This window comes from Marmota flaviventris, chromosome 15 (assembly GCF_047511675.1).
Source record: "Marmota flaviventris isolate mMarFla1 chromosome 15, mMarFla1.hap1, whole genome shotgun sequence".
NCBI lineage: Eukaryota > Metazoa > Chordata > Mammalia > Rodentia > Sciuridae > Marmota > Marmota flaviventris.
This window is the reverse complement of record NC_092512.1, coordinates 77,833,770-77,848,558: the sequence shown is the minus strand read 5'-3', so window position 1 is coordinate 77,848,558 and position 14,789 is coordinate 77,833,770. Positions and strand designations below refer to the sequence as shown.

At 39.3% G+C, this 14,789-nt stretch overlaps 1 long non-coding RNA gene and 1 pseudogene across 1 annotated transcript; one reads left to right on the top strand and one right to left on the bottom strand.

Annotated features, from left to right (window-relative positions):
- Positions 1–1,855: 1,855 nt before the first annotated feature.
- Positions 1,856–10,317, bottom strand: LOC139702096 (uncharacterized). The gene is made up of 2 exons (XR_011704695.1): positions 9,680–10,317; positions 1,856–2,245 (listed from the first exon to the last, which is right to left on the bottom strand). It is a non-coding gene; the product is annotated as an uncharacterized lncRNA (long non-coding RNA).
- On the top strand, positions 2,681–3,979 carry LOC114090554 (large ribosomal subunit protein eL34-like; annotated as a pseudogene).
- Positions 10,318–14,789: the final 4,472 nt, after the last annotated feature.

Sequence of the window (14,789 nt, the reverse complement as noted above, 5' to 3'; positions counted from 1 at the left end):
CATAGTACTTACTGTAGCACCATTGAGTCAGTGCTGCTTATCTTCCCACTCATTCCTTGGAATGCAGCAGTAATATGCAAGATTATCTCTGTTCAGTAAATTTTTCCCCCCTTTTTTTGGCACAGGGGATCAAACTCAGTCGTGCTTAACCACTGAGCCACATCTCCAGCACTTTTTGATATTTTATTTAGAGACAGGGTTTTGCTGAGTTGCTTAGGGTCTTCCAAGTTGCTGATGCTGTCTTTGAACTTCCAGTCCTCCTGCCTCAGCCTCCAGAGCCACTGGGATTACAGAGGTACCTGCAGCTCTTGGCTCCAATAAATTCTTTAAACTTTCATGAAAGGGAATCAAATTGCATACTACAGTGGAGTCCCTCATTCAGTACCCTAGCCTAGAATTTTCAGTGGATCAGTAACTGACACTGGAAGACAGAATAGAATATTCTGTATTGATCTCATAGGATTCCTCTATAATCTTGTGGGTGGGTCACTGAATGTATCCATGTCAGCACTTCCTATATTTTTTTCACCACATCTGATAACCTCAGTGCAACTTATTCAAGCTGTTTACTTCTTTGGTGTTAATCTCATAAATCCAACAGTTCCCATTTTTACGGATGTTTAATGACCTTATTAAGTAAACAGAAAGTCTGTGCCTTGTCATACACTGGACTCTTACATACTCTTTATTTTATATATATTATATACTCTTAAAATATACTCTTTATTCATAGAGATCACTGTCAGTTTTCCAATGAAGATTTCTTCTTAGTTTAAAAAAAATGTACTGGGGGGGCTGGGGATGTGGCTCAAGCGGTAGCGCGCTCGCCTGGCATGCGTGCGGCCCGGGTTCGATCCTCAGCACCACATACAAACAAAGATGTTGTGTCTGCCGAAAACTAAAAAATAAATATTAAAATTCTCTCTCTCTCTCTCTCTCTCTCTCTCTCAAAAAAAAAAAAAAAAAAAAAACAATACTGGGGGCCCAGCATCATGGCACATGTCTATAATCCCAGAGTCTCAGGAAGCTGAGGAAGGAGGATCACAAGTTGAGGACAGCCTTAGCAACTTAAAAAGACCCAGTCTCAAAATGAAAAAAAAATTTTTTTAAATTATTTTTTAATATTTATTTTTTAGTTGTAGTTGGACACAATACCTTTATTTTTATTTATTTTTATGTGGTCCTGAAGATCGAACCCAGGGCCCTACACTTGCTAGGCGAGCGCTCTATGGCTGAGCTACAACCCCAGCCCTCAAAATGAAAACATTAAGAAAAAAAAAAAAAAAAGACTGGGAATGTGGCTCAGTTGTTAAAAGTTCTCTAATTGCTAATAAATAGAATTTTTTACATGATTTTATTACATGAAAGACGTAAAGAAACTACTGTTTGGCTGTTTAATGTTAAATATTTGTTTGTGCTGAAATAAGATCAGTTTTTCCTAAAGCCTTGTAGCCTATTGGCAAATTAGCTTGGAGACCACATTTATAAGCAAGTCAGTATAGAAGCTTATATACATGGGGAAAAAAAGTGTCTCTTTCTGAATCTATGTTAATTTTCATGCTTCACTGACTCATATTGTGACTTTGATAGGGAAAGCCATTTTACTTACTTTTCAATTTATACAAAGTAGCTGTGATACAATAGGACAGCAAAAAATAAATAAATAAAGAGAGGGAGAGAGAAGATATTGTTATGTAAAACTTACATGAGGACATTATTTTGGACTAACTTTCTGCACTTGGCCCCAAAAGACCCAACTAAAAACCAAAATGGAATCACTCATGTTAATGTTCCATGTCACCAGGTAAGACTAAATGAATATTTGACCCTAAGTGAAAGGAAAGTGATCATGACACTGGGAGCAACCAAGAGATCTTTATTGCGGTGGTGTCTGATTGACAGGGAAGGAAGAGAAAAAAGAGAAAGAAAGCAAGAGAGAGTGGGGAAAGAGAAGGAGAGAGCAAAGCAAGAGGGAGAGAGAGAGAGAAAGCGAAAGCGTGGAGGGCGAAGAAAGGCGGGAGGGAGAGCAAAGTGCAAGAGAGAGAGAAGAGAGTGTTCTGGCAGGAGAGAGTTTTTTTAGCCAAAATCTAATGGGGTCTCTGGGTCTGCAAGCTGCCTTGTTGGCGTACAGTGATTGGGTGAAACAGGAGTTGCTAAGGGTGTCATCTTCTGCCCTCAGGCAGACCAGGCAGGGGCCAGTTGCGGGTTTCCGTTGCACCAAATGGGTGGGGGTTGAGTATTCAGCCTTGAGGCAAACAAGAGATAAGGAACCAGAAGTTGGGGGTTCAGTGTTTAGCCCACCCTGCAGCTAACATTTATTCAGCCTGCCCTACAGCTAACACTAAGAAATCGGGAGAGAGAAATAGCCATATTTCCCAATCACAAAGTTTCATTGGCATGATAAATTTCCTCTCCTTTAATTCTTTTTTTTTTTCATTTTAAGTTGTGCTTTATTATTTTTTTTAAATTATTGGTTGTTCAAAACATTACAAAGCTCTTGACATATCATATTTCATACATTTGATTCAAGTGGGTTATGAACTCCCATTTTTACCCCGTATACAGATTGCAGAACCACATAGGTTACACATCCATGTTTTTACACATCCTTTAATTCTTCAACAAAATAACCTAAGGTTAGGGCTGGGGCTGTAGCTCAGTGGTAGAGTGCTTGGTTAGCATGGTGTGAGGCACTGGGTTCAATCCTCAGCACCACCTTAAAAAAATAAAGTTGTAAAAATTTATATATTTTAAAAAAAACTAAGGTTAAGCAACCAATTATTTTTCAATTCTGTCATCTTATTTCCACCTTTTTAGGAAAGTAAACTTAAAAGAACCATTCTGCTTTTTGTTGTTTGTTTCTGCTTTCTTTGGCCCTTCTGTCTATAAATCCAACCTCCTTTGCTCAGCCCATCAGAATATTTATTCTATCTTATGGGATGAGCTGTTACCTGATTCCAGAATTGCCAAAAAAAAGCTAATTAAGGTTTTCTTTATATTTTCTATCATGTCAAGGATTGAATTCAGGGCCGCTGTACCACTCAGCTACACCCCTCCCCCCTTTTATTTTATTTTGAGGCAGGTTCTCACTAACGTGCTCAAACTGACCTTGAGTTTGAGATCCTCTTGCCTTAACCAGAGTAGCTGGGATTATGGGTGTGCATTACCACATTCCACTTCAATTAAGATCTTTAAATTTTTGTTAATTGTGTCTTTAGATGGGAGAAAAAATATTCAAGTTGGGCATGGTGGCATACACCTATAAACCCTGCTCCCCAGGAGGTTGAAGGAGGAGGATCACAAACTGGAGGCCAGCTGAAGCCATTTAGCAAGACTCTGGAAGAAAGGGAAAGGAGGGGGATAGGGGAATAGGTAGAAGAGGAAAAATATAAAAGGGCTGGGAACACAGCTTAGTGACAGAGCACTTGGCCTAGAATGAGAGACACTGGGTTTAATCCCCAGCATCACACACAATGCCAACATAGACCGATATACACTTAAAAGTGATTAGTGATAGGCAAGGTAGCACATGTTTCTAATCCCAGCTAGTTAGGGGACTGAAAAGAGGATGGCAAATTGTCTCAAAATTTAAAAGGGCTGGGGATGGGGAACAGCATCTAGAGGCACTCAGAATAGTCCAGCATTTGATATACCTTCATAGGCTATCTTACAATTCAACATTTAACAAAACTAGGTCGTCCCTAACCACTGGTAATAGTGTCATTTACATTTATGCAAAAAGTTTGGGAAAGCACCAAAATCTGCATTTGGTGTGTACCCAGGAAGAATTCAAGGGGTTCATGCTGTGAGACCTTAAGTCATTATAAGATTGTCTAAAATGAAAAACCATGTTAGCAGGGCCTATGGTGATTCCATGTGTGCCTAATGTGTCCAGGACAGGATCAAACATGCTTTCCTTTTTGAGGAACAGAAAATCATTGTGCAAATGTGGAAGGCACAATCAGAGTCAGAAAGTTAAATTAAAGAAAAAGAAAAAGAAGGACTAGAGATTTAACTAGGTGGTAGAGGCCTTGCCTAGCATGTGTAAAGCTCAGCTCAATTTATTTATTTATTTATTGGTACTGGGGATTGAACCTAGGGGTGCTTAACTACTAAGGCACATCTCCATCTCCACTGTATTTTTAATTTGGAGTCAGGTCTTGCTAAATTGCTGAGACTGGCCTCAAACTTGCAATTCTCCTGCCTCAGCCTCCTGAGTCCCTGGGATACAAGTATTCACTACCAAGCCTGGCCCTTATTATTGAATTTAAACATGTTAAATATTAACTAAACAACTGGGAAATAATGCAAAGAAAAATAAACAAACACTACTTATTATTTGCCAGTCTCTATAATAGCTTATCAAAAATTCTCATCATAAACCACGCACAATGGCATCTGTCTGCCTGCTATCTCAGCCACATGGGTTCAATCTCACCAGTATGGAAAAAAAATTCTCATTGAGACTGAAAGAATTCCCCACGCAAAGACACTTCGCCGGGAGAATTCCAATTTTATTGCAAAAAGCAGTGTGCTTATATAGAACTAAAGGGGAGATGGTAGGGCTTAGATAAATGGCAGGCAACCCGTTTATTGGCAAGTTCTTTCAGATATCAGCTCCGGAGCCCAGGAATTAGTTCTCATTGGGGCTAAGGTTCCCCGCCAGCGAGATTTGAAATTGGCGCCGGTGGGAGAGTTCACACGGGCGGGAACTTTTCGCGCCACTGCAGAAAAGAAGAAGGTAGGAAGAAGAGGTGCTTAGGCGCCATGTTGGGGTTTTTTCTCTGGGGTATGGCTGCCATTTATACTTTTCCCAACAGAGACAACTATGTTAATCCTTATTTCTCAAAGGAACTCAAAGGAACAGAAAAGAATACCTAAGATTACTTGCTAAAACATGGCAAAAAATGGATTTCCAGCTAAAGTTTGGCTCTGCCATTTTTCCATATTGTTACCTGCATTGTATTTGTCATGATTTTTTATTTTAATCATTCTTGTAGGAATGCACTGATATTTGATTTTACCTTAATTTGTATTTCCATAATGACTAATGTAATGGAACATTTTCTCCGGTGGCATATTTTCTGTCATCTGTGTATGCTGTCATATTCTTTGCTTTTTTGTCTAATTTGAATTTTGGTTGTTTAATGTTGGGTTGAGAGTTCTATTTTATTTATTGATTGATTGATTGCAGTATAGGGTATAGAACCCAGGGGTTCTTTATCAGTGAGCTACATTCCTACATCTCCCATCCTTCTATTTTTTATCTTGCTAAATTGCTGAAGCTGGCTCTGAATTTTCAAGCTTCCCACCTCAGCTTCCCAAGTTGCTGGGGTTCAGGTGTGCACCACCACACCCAGTTGGAGAGAGTTCTTTATATAATCCAGATAGTAGACCTTTTGTTGAATATATGAATCACAAATATTTTCTCAATCCTTTCTTTTGAAGGTTTTTTTTTTTTTTTTAACAGTACTTGTGGTTGAACCCAGGAGCACAGTGCCATATAGCTACATCCCCAATCCTATTTATTTATTTATTTATTTTTTGTAGTACTGGTAATTCAACCCAGGAGTACTCCATTGAACTACATCCCCATTGCTTTTTATCTTTTATTTAGAGACAGGTTGCTAAGCTGCCCACACTGGTCAAACTTGCCCATCCTCCTGCCTGAGACTCCCAAGGAAATAGGATTAGAGGAGTGCACATCTGTGATTGCTTTTTACATTTTCAGTATATTTCACCAAATGTGGTGGTATGCCTCTGTAGTGCCAGCTACTGAGGAGGCTAAAGCAGGAGAATCCTTGAATCCAGGAGTTAGAGGGCAGCAGCCTGGGCAACATAGACCCCCACAATAAAAAAAAACAAATACACTTCATATGCTCAAAAAGGTTAGAGAAAAACATGGGTATTATGATAAAAGAATTAGGAAATGTAAAAACAGCCAAATCAAACTTCTTGAGATAAAAAAAAAAAAAAAAACACAGTGTCTTAGATGAAAAACACATAGGATGAGACAAATAGGCAAGGCAGAGTACAGACTTGTGCAGTTGAAGACAAAGCAATGGAAACGCCAAAATGAAATTCAGAAAAGATCTGGAAATTTTATGGAGCAACTAAGTGGCCTAAATAACATATAAAGTAGAGTCTCAGATAGGAGGGGGGTAAGGATTCAGACCAAAAATATTTAATGAAATAATGACTATTTATGAAATATGAAGAAAACTGTAAACCATCTGATCAAAGAAACAACAAATTACAAATAAAATAATCACAACTTAGCATATCATACTTAGAAGTAGATGACAAATTAGTATATTAAAAGATGTTCATGATTATTCAGCAGGGGAATGCAAATTAAAATAACATAAATGCTAAACAAAGATACAAAGCAACTATAATTCTCATATGTGTCTGGTATGAAAGCCGCTTTGGAGTGTAACAGTCTTTGAAGAAGTTAAATTCTTATCATGCACTTTAGCAGTTCTAGTCTTCTATTTTGTCACCAAAGAATAAATTCATGTCCTTACAGACTACTACAGAAGATCTCTAAAGCAGCTTTACTCACAGCTGAAATCCAGCAACAACCCAATGCCCATTAATAACACAGGCTAGTAAATATATGCCAGCATAGCCATTTAATGGATTTGGCATTATCAAAGTACCAAACTACAGATTCAGATAAAAATCACATGTTTTCAAAGTGGTACGGCCATAGACCCAAAGTACATATTCAAGTAGAAGTGCAGGACTATCCCAAAAGCATTGTGTTGAGTGAAAGAAATCAAACATTAAGTGTTCCCCTCACCCTACTCCCACCTCTGCATAAAAGATTACATACTGAGCAGAGCATGGTGGCACATGCCTATAATCCCAGCAGCTCAGGAGGCTGAGACAGTAGGATTGCAAGTTCAAAATCAGCCTCAGCAACTTAGTGAGGCCCTAGGTAATTTAGCAAGACCTTTTCTCAAATAAAAAATAAAAAGGGCTGAGGGTGTGGCTCAGTGTTTGAGCACCCCTCTGGTCAGCCCTGGGGGTGAGTGGAATAATTACATACTGTATGATTCCACTTACATAGAATTCTATAAAAACAAAAGCCAAGGTAATAGAAAGCATATAAGTGGGTTCTAGGCATTGGGAAGGTACTAACTTCAAAGGGATGCAACTTTTTGGATTAATGGTAATACTTTTATTTATTCATTTATTTATTTATTGGCACTTTACCCCACTGAGCAACATCCCCCCAGCCCTTTTTTTTTTTTTTTAAGACAAGTTCTTGCCATGTTGCTAAGGCTGGCCTTTAACTTTCAGGCCTCCTGCCTCAGCCTACCGAGTTCCTGGGATTACAAATATGGACTACATCCACCTTAAAATTTTATATCTTGTAAATTGTGGCTGGGCTGACCAAAGAGAATGAGAGAGGATATTCTGGAAACTATGATCTGAGCAGTAATATAGAGAAAGCCAACCGAGGAGCCTGAGATCTATGGTAAGAACTGCTCAGAAATGAACAGTGAGTCACCGCTTTGACTCAAAATGAGATAATGAGGGAGGGATTGTTAATTTGAGGTTGTAAATTTGCTTTCAAGGGTGGCAGGGTGGAGTTTGTTTTCTTCTACCCAAGATTAGCAGAATTCCTTAATTCATCAAGAGATAAAAGAACTGTTAGAACTGTAAGTAGATGATGACAATAAAGCTAATTTATAAAGAAAAAGCAGATACAAAAAGCTGAAATTCTATAATGTGAAGTAGTACATACTTGGACTGCTAGGTATGGCACATTTCCTCCACCCTCACACTTATAAGTATTCACAATCATTTGAACCAAAATATTCAGATTAAAACTTTGAAAATAATGTTTGAATAAACAAACCACCTTGCTTAAGACAGTAGGGAGTTAGTAATTTCAGGGTTTATTTAATGTTATTTATAGAAAATTAGAATTTCTTTTAAGAACCGTGAATAACTAAGAATTGTAAGGTTAACTGCTTTTGGCAAATTGGAAATGTAACAACAGGAATAGCTCCCTTTCATACAATTCTCCTAAGTGTTGATTTTTGCAAACAACTTTCCTAATCAGATAATGATTATTTCTACCCAGACACAATAAGAGTAGGAAATCAAACTGCCCTGGACAATGAAAGCAACTTGAGAAAACTTCAAGTATTAAAACCATGAACTCCAATCACAAAATTTTTTTAAAATGTCAGAAATTTTCATTTCTTGGCTGGAGATGTATGTAGTTTCATGACAATATCTGCCTAGCATGGGCAAGACATAGGGTTCCATACCCAGCACTGCAAAAGCAAATAAAGGAAAAAACTGTTCACTTTATGAAGGAAAATTCAACTTTGCTTTACTGCCAGTGTTTCTGCCCCCCTCCCTTTATGTGTGTGTGTGGTGGGGGGCGGTACTAGGGATTGAACCCAGGACACTCTACCTCTGAACTAGATCCCCAACACTTGTTATTTGCCCAGGCAGACCTCAAACTTTGATGGTCCTGCCTCAGGCTCTCCAGTCGCTGGAATTACAGGTGTGCAACTCGGAGCCTGGTTTCTTCAGGTTTGTACAAAGATGTTACAAGTTAACTTTAGTGTTACAGCACTTTTGGTTCCACTGTGCTTTAATCTAAGGCTTAGTTGAAGGGGAATAAGGCTTAGCTTTCATATTAAACAAGTTTTTTTGAAGGTGATCTTAATAGAAAGTTCATCGAGAAATAACTCAAGATATCAACAGATTATTATGGTTTAAAATTCCCCTCAAATTGGATCCTCACATTTATTCTACATGTGAATTAGGTTGTTTCAAAAATAAAGATTTGATTTTGTCACACACACACACACACACACACACACACACACAAAGTTTTATTTGAAAATTATCTTAATTCTTGCCAGAAGGGTGATGCCCATCTGTAATGCCAGCAATTTGGAAGGCTGAGGCAGGAGTATGGCAAGTTTAAGGTCAGTCTCAGCAATTTAGTAATTTAGACCTTGTCTCAAAAAACAAAAAGGTATGGGGATATAGTCCAGTGATAGAGCACTCCTGGGTTCAATCCCCAGGAACCATTCCCTCCACACACAAAAAAAAAAAAAAAGAGAGAGAAAGAAAAAAGAAAAAGAAAATCACTTCTCTCTCTCTCTCTCTCTCTCTCTTTTTTTTTAAGAGAGAGAGGAGAGAGAGAGAGAGAAATTTTAATATTTATTTTTTAGTTTTTCGGCGACACAACATCTTTGTATGTGGTGTTGAGGATCGAACCCGGGCAGCACGCATGCCAGGCGAGCGCACTACTGCTTGAACCACATCCCCAGCCAGAAAAATCACTTCTCAATTAAAAAGAACAATTTACAAGACAAATGTTTTAAAAGACATTTTAAAAACTCATTTGCTGTAATAGTAAATTTAAATGCTCAAACAATACCAAACCATTTTTTGTATTTTATTAGTTGTTGATGAATTTTTTAATTTATTTATTTATTGGTATGTGGTGCTGAGAATCATTCCCAGTGCCTCTCACATACTAGGCAAGTGCTCTACCACTGAGCCACAATTCCAGCCCGATAACCATTTTTACTATTTTATGTCGGCAAGAAATAAATTTCATACTTTCCATTTACATATGAAATATGTGGCAGTTGGTGAAAATGTCTGGTTACACTGTAAAAGTCTAATTCTTACTTACCCTCTCTCAGTTAAGATGTTAAGCGGCAGAGGAAATCCACTGGCTGTATTAGTTCTAAATTCAAAGAACTTCTTTGAGTCTTCTTTTGGCTATTTATACTAACAGCCCTCCTCTCATCGTCTGATTTAAATTTAAAAGATAAAAAATCCTTTCCAAGCTCTACTTCTTCAGGTGGAAGTTACTTCTGCCCCTGAAAAAATGGGAGATAGATTTAATCCAGGAGTTTAACCTACCAGGTGACACTTGTTTAAGGGTTTCATTAAGCTGTATGCTGGGTTCAATCAAGGCATATTAAATGATTCAGCAAATAGTTGTTGAGTCCCTCCTGTGCTCCAGGCAATATTAGACAATAGATAATGTTAAAGGGGAAAAATCCAATCAGACTGTCACTGGAGAAGACATCTCTGAAGTAGGTTTCAAGGAATTCCCAGAGGGAAGAGAAAATATAACTCAGGACCAGGGGGTTTCTTGCATATGTGATGGAAAAGAATTACAGCATGTGCCAGTCAAAGGCTTAGAGAGAGGTTTATTTAGGAAAGTAGATTCAATATTCAAGGAAAAATGGGGGCAATCTCAAGAGAGATGCCTCTGGGGTAAAGCAAGGACTATACATTCACGAGAGAAGGCAGGCTGGCTCCAGAGAGAGAGACAGCAACCCCTCTGGTGTAGGGTGCTACTATTTATAGAAGGACAGTTGCTAAGGCTGGCTGGAGGTGGAGCTACACAATTTTGCCAGTATTTCCTGTGCTTGAGCACTGCCCTCAGGTTACAAGGGCATGGGTTAAGGGTGAGGGCTCAGTACTTATAATTTTAGTGGGTGTTTCCTGCATTTCAATGAATTCCAGGCAATTCCTTTGAGACACAGTATCTTTCTTTTTATTTCCAAATTCCTATCTCTAGACCATGTCTTATCTTCTAAGAACTTGCAATCTTGTGGAGGAGAGAATGCTAACCTGGAGGTCAACTAAGTGATTACAAATCAGTATAAGCATGGTAGCCCTGGAGAGCTGTGTGATCTTAGGAGGGACATCCACATGCTCTTTTTTATTTTTATTTTTTGGGAGGAGTACCACGGATTGAACTCAGGGGCACTCAACCACTGAGCCTCAACCCCAACCCTATTTTGTATTTTATGTAGAGATAGGGTCTCACTGAGTTGCTTAGTGCCTAACTTTTTGCTGAGGCTGGCTTTGAACTTGCGGTCCTCCCTAGTCACTGGGATTGCAGGCATGGGCCACTGTGCCAGGCTTCCACATGTTCTTTAAGGTTTGAAAAAAAAAATAGGGAGGTGCAAAGTGGATAAGGGGTTTGGGGAATGTGTGCTGCAGAGTCCTGTAAATAAACTGAAAGATAAGTCAGAGAATCTGGCTTAGATAGAGGAAAGGCCCTTTCTTCTTTCCCCTCTCCTCTCCAGTTTCCAAGAGCCAGTGTTTGTAAAAGCCCAAGGCCAGCAAGTAACAGAATGTTACCATTGGAATTGAAAGTTCTGTACCTAGAGGATATGGTATTGTGACTATCCTGGGTCCTAATACGAATTTCTGATTTTAATAATTGATAACTAATTCTATAAAGGATTATTTATTATCGTAAGATTAATTAAGATTTTCATTTGTTGGGCTGGGGTGTAGTTCATTGGTAGAGTACTTGTGTGTAGAAGACCTGGGTTCCATTTCCGACAACAACAAAAATACTTTCACTGGTTTTATGTAAGTGTTGACTTTCTTACCCTCAGGGACGTTCTTACCACTGAATTACCCCCTCAGCTCAGCTTATTTTATTTTATGTTTTGGAAGTGGGGATTTAACCCAGAGCTGCATCACCACTGAGCTATATCCCAGCCTTTTTAAATTTTATTATTTTTGAGACAGGGTCTTGCTAAATTGTTTAGGGCCTCACTAAATTGCTGAGGGTCAGCCTCAAAGTTGCTGAGGCTGGCTTTGGACTTCTTTTTCTTTTTTCTCAAAACCGTGTCCTCATTATTAGATTGGCATTGGGGATCAGGACAGAGCCTTCAGTAACAGGATTACAGGCATGTGCCATCACACCTGCCACATTTTCTTTCTTGAAAACTAGCCGGGTGTGGTGGGCACAACCCTGTAGTCCTAGTGGCTCAGGAGGCTGAGGCAGGAAGATCGAAATTCAAAGCCAGCCTCAGCAATTTAATGAGGCCCTAAACAACTCAGCAAGACCCTGCCTCTACATAAATATTTTTTAAAACAAGGGATGGGGATGTGGCTCAGTGGTTAAGTGCCCCTGAGTTCAATCCCTGGTACCAAAAAAAAAAAAAAAAAAAAAAAAAAAATCCAAACATGAATCTGATGGAAATTATAGAAACTCTAATCTTCAGTGGAGCTTGCCACAAAGAAATTATCTGACTGGCATTTTCATAAGATTCCCACCATTTCAGAGGGAATGCCCTAAATATATACCCATACCTCTATTGCACAGAGAGGTCAAGGGAAACCTGGACAGGCCTTATTGGAATTCCCCACTCAATCTATTAGATGTTATACCCAAACACAATCCACAGGATTGTCTATGCTTCATTCAGTCATGTCTATGAAAAGAAGTCTCTATAAAACCCCAAAAGGGCTTGGTGCTGTGGCACACACCTGTATTCCCAGCAGCTTGAGAGGCTGAAGCAGGAGGAACCCAAGTTCAAAGCTAGCCTCAGCTATTTAAGGAGTCCGTAAGCAACTTGGTAAGACCCTGTCTCAAAATAAAAAGGGCTGGGGATATGGCTTGGTGGTTAAATGTCTCTGGGTTCAATCCCTGGTACCAAAAATAAATAAATAAATAATGATAATAAAAATAAAACCCAAAAAGTCAGAGTTTGGAGAGCTTCCAGGAAGTTGGAACACATGGAAGTTCTTGAGTGTGGCATGCCCAAAGTGGGAATGGTCACTCGCACCTTCTTTTCACAGACCCATGCATCTCTCTGTTTCCTTTGTAATATTCTTTCAATAAACCATTAAATTAAGTGTTTCTCTGGGTTCTGTGAGCTTCTGTGCAATCTAATGGAACTTGAATGGGTTGTGAGAACCCTGACTTTTAGCTGGTCATTAGGAAGCACAGGTAAAACAACCTGGGGTTTGTGATAGTCATTTAAAGGGTGACCCAGTCTTGGGAACTGAGCCCTCAACCTCTGATGCTGTCTCCAGGTAGATAGTGTCAGAACTTGATTGGATTAGGGGATGCCCAGCTGGTGCCCAATGCTGCAATGTTGCTTGCTTGATAAATGCAAAGAAAATCCAAACAGGTCAGAAGCCTGCCATGGGAATAGTAGAAGCTGAATTTGAGTTTGTCCCCCCACCCTATATCTGCACAATGTGCTTCAAAGTCTGTTTATTCCTTTTCCTTTTCTTTCTTCTATTTTTTTTTTTTTTGGTAGGTACTAAGGATTGAACCCAGGGAAACTCGACCACTGAGCCACATCCTCAGCGTGTTTTACTTTTTGAGACAGGGTCTTGCTAGGTTGCTTAGGACCTCTTAAGACTGGCCTCCAATTTGTCATCCTCCTGCCTCAGCCTCCCAAGCTACTGAAATTACAGGCATGTACCACTGAACATGGCAGGGAAGGAAACCCTTTGAAGTAAAGACCAAGAACAGCTTTTTTAGCCACCTGTACACCTTATTGCTATCTTCCTTTCTGTAGACAGGATAGCAGTTTGGGACTGGGGTATTGAAGAAGATGGTTGGCAGTGCGACTTATTCTCTTACTATATCAGTAAGCAAAGTGAGTCATTGACTGGCCTAGGCAATGGTCCGAACTTAGAATGTGGGGTCCTAGTGGCAACTCCAGAGCAACCACAGCATACATGCCTATTAAAATAGTGAGCTTTATAGTGATTTCTATTCTGGGTCTGTGTTGCTGAAGCCTCCACATGGCACAATAGGAGGAATGTGCTTAGATGTGAGCCTCAGCCTGCATTTTCAGTTGAAAAATAAATGTGCATGGAGCTGAGTATCTACATCAAATCCTGTCTAAGACAAAGTAATACATGCATGATTCATTATATATCCGCACTTATTTTCCCTATATGTGCCTAAATTGATGGAAAAGAGACAAAAATTATTATGGCTAATTTCGCTCCCTTCTCCTGTGTCAATGCCAAGCAATTACACAGAAACCACAATACAAATAAACACGAGTAATCCTATACATAAGTACATTCATCTTCCTGACTGTTTATTTAACTTTATTTACACTATATACATGATCATTCTAAAAATATTTTCTCCGGCATTCACAAAGCTGAGAGTTTGTCTTCCAAAGGATTAGCAGATTATTCTGCAGTGAGCAGATGAGAAAAAGTCAAATAGACTCCAGGCTACTGTGGGCTTCTTGACTGAGCCCTGGACAGACATGGAGTTAAGGTTGTTGGGATGCAGAGCCTTGTGCTTCCTTAGCTGCACAGGGAGAAGTGGACAAGGTTTCTGTTGTCAGCATAATTGCTCAATGAGAAATTACTTTCCTCTTTTTTGATACTGGGGATTGAACCCAGAGGTAATTTACTATTGAACTACATCCCCAGCCCTTTTTATTTATTTTTTTTTTAATTTAGGATCTCGCTGAGTTCTTTAGGGCCTCACTAAATTGCTGAGGCTGGTCTGGAACTTGTGATCCTCCTGCTTTTGTCTCCCTTCCTCCCTCTTTCTCTCTCTCCCTTTCCTCTCCCTTTCTTTCTTTCTTGAAACTGAGGATTAAACCCATGAGCCCATCCACAGTCCTTTTTATTTTTTTATTTTGAGACAAGGCCTCCATAAATTGCTTAGGATCCTTGCTAAATAGCTGAGGCTGGTTACGAATTCGCAATTGTCCTGTCGCAGTCTCCTGAGTCACTGGGATTACAGGCATGCACCACAGTACCAAACTATCTTAACCTCTTAATTCATTGTCTGTACATGTGTAAATTGACCCAGTCAGAAAACAAAGAAAATTTTACATAGGTGATTAATTTTTAAAAGCCACTTTTATAGGTGGACACAGTGGCTCACACTGTAATCCCCATGAGTCTGGAGGCAAGAGGATAGCAAGTTTGAGGCTAGCCTCTTCAATTTAGTGAGAGGGATGGGGATGTGGTTCAGTGGTACATGGGAGGGATGGGGA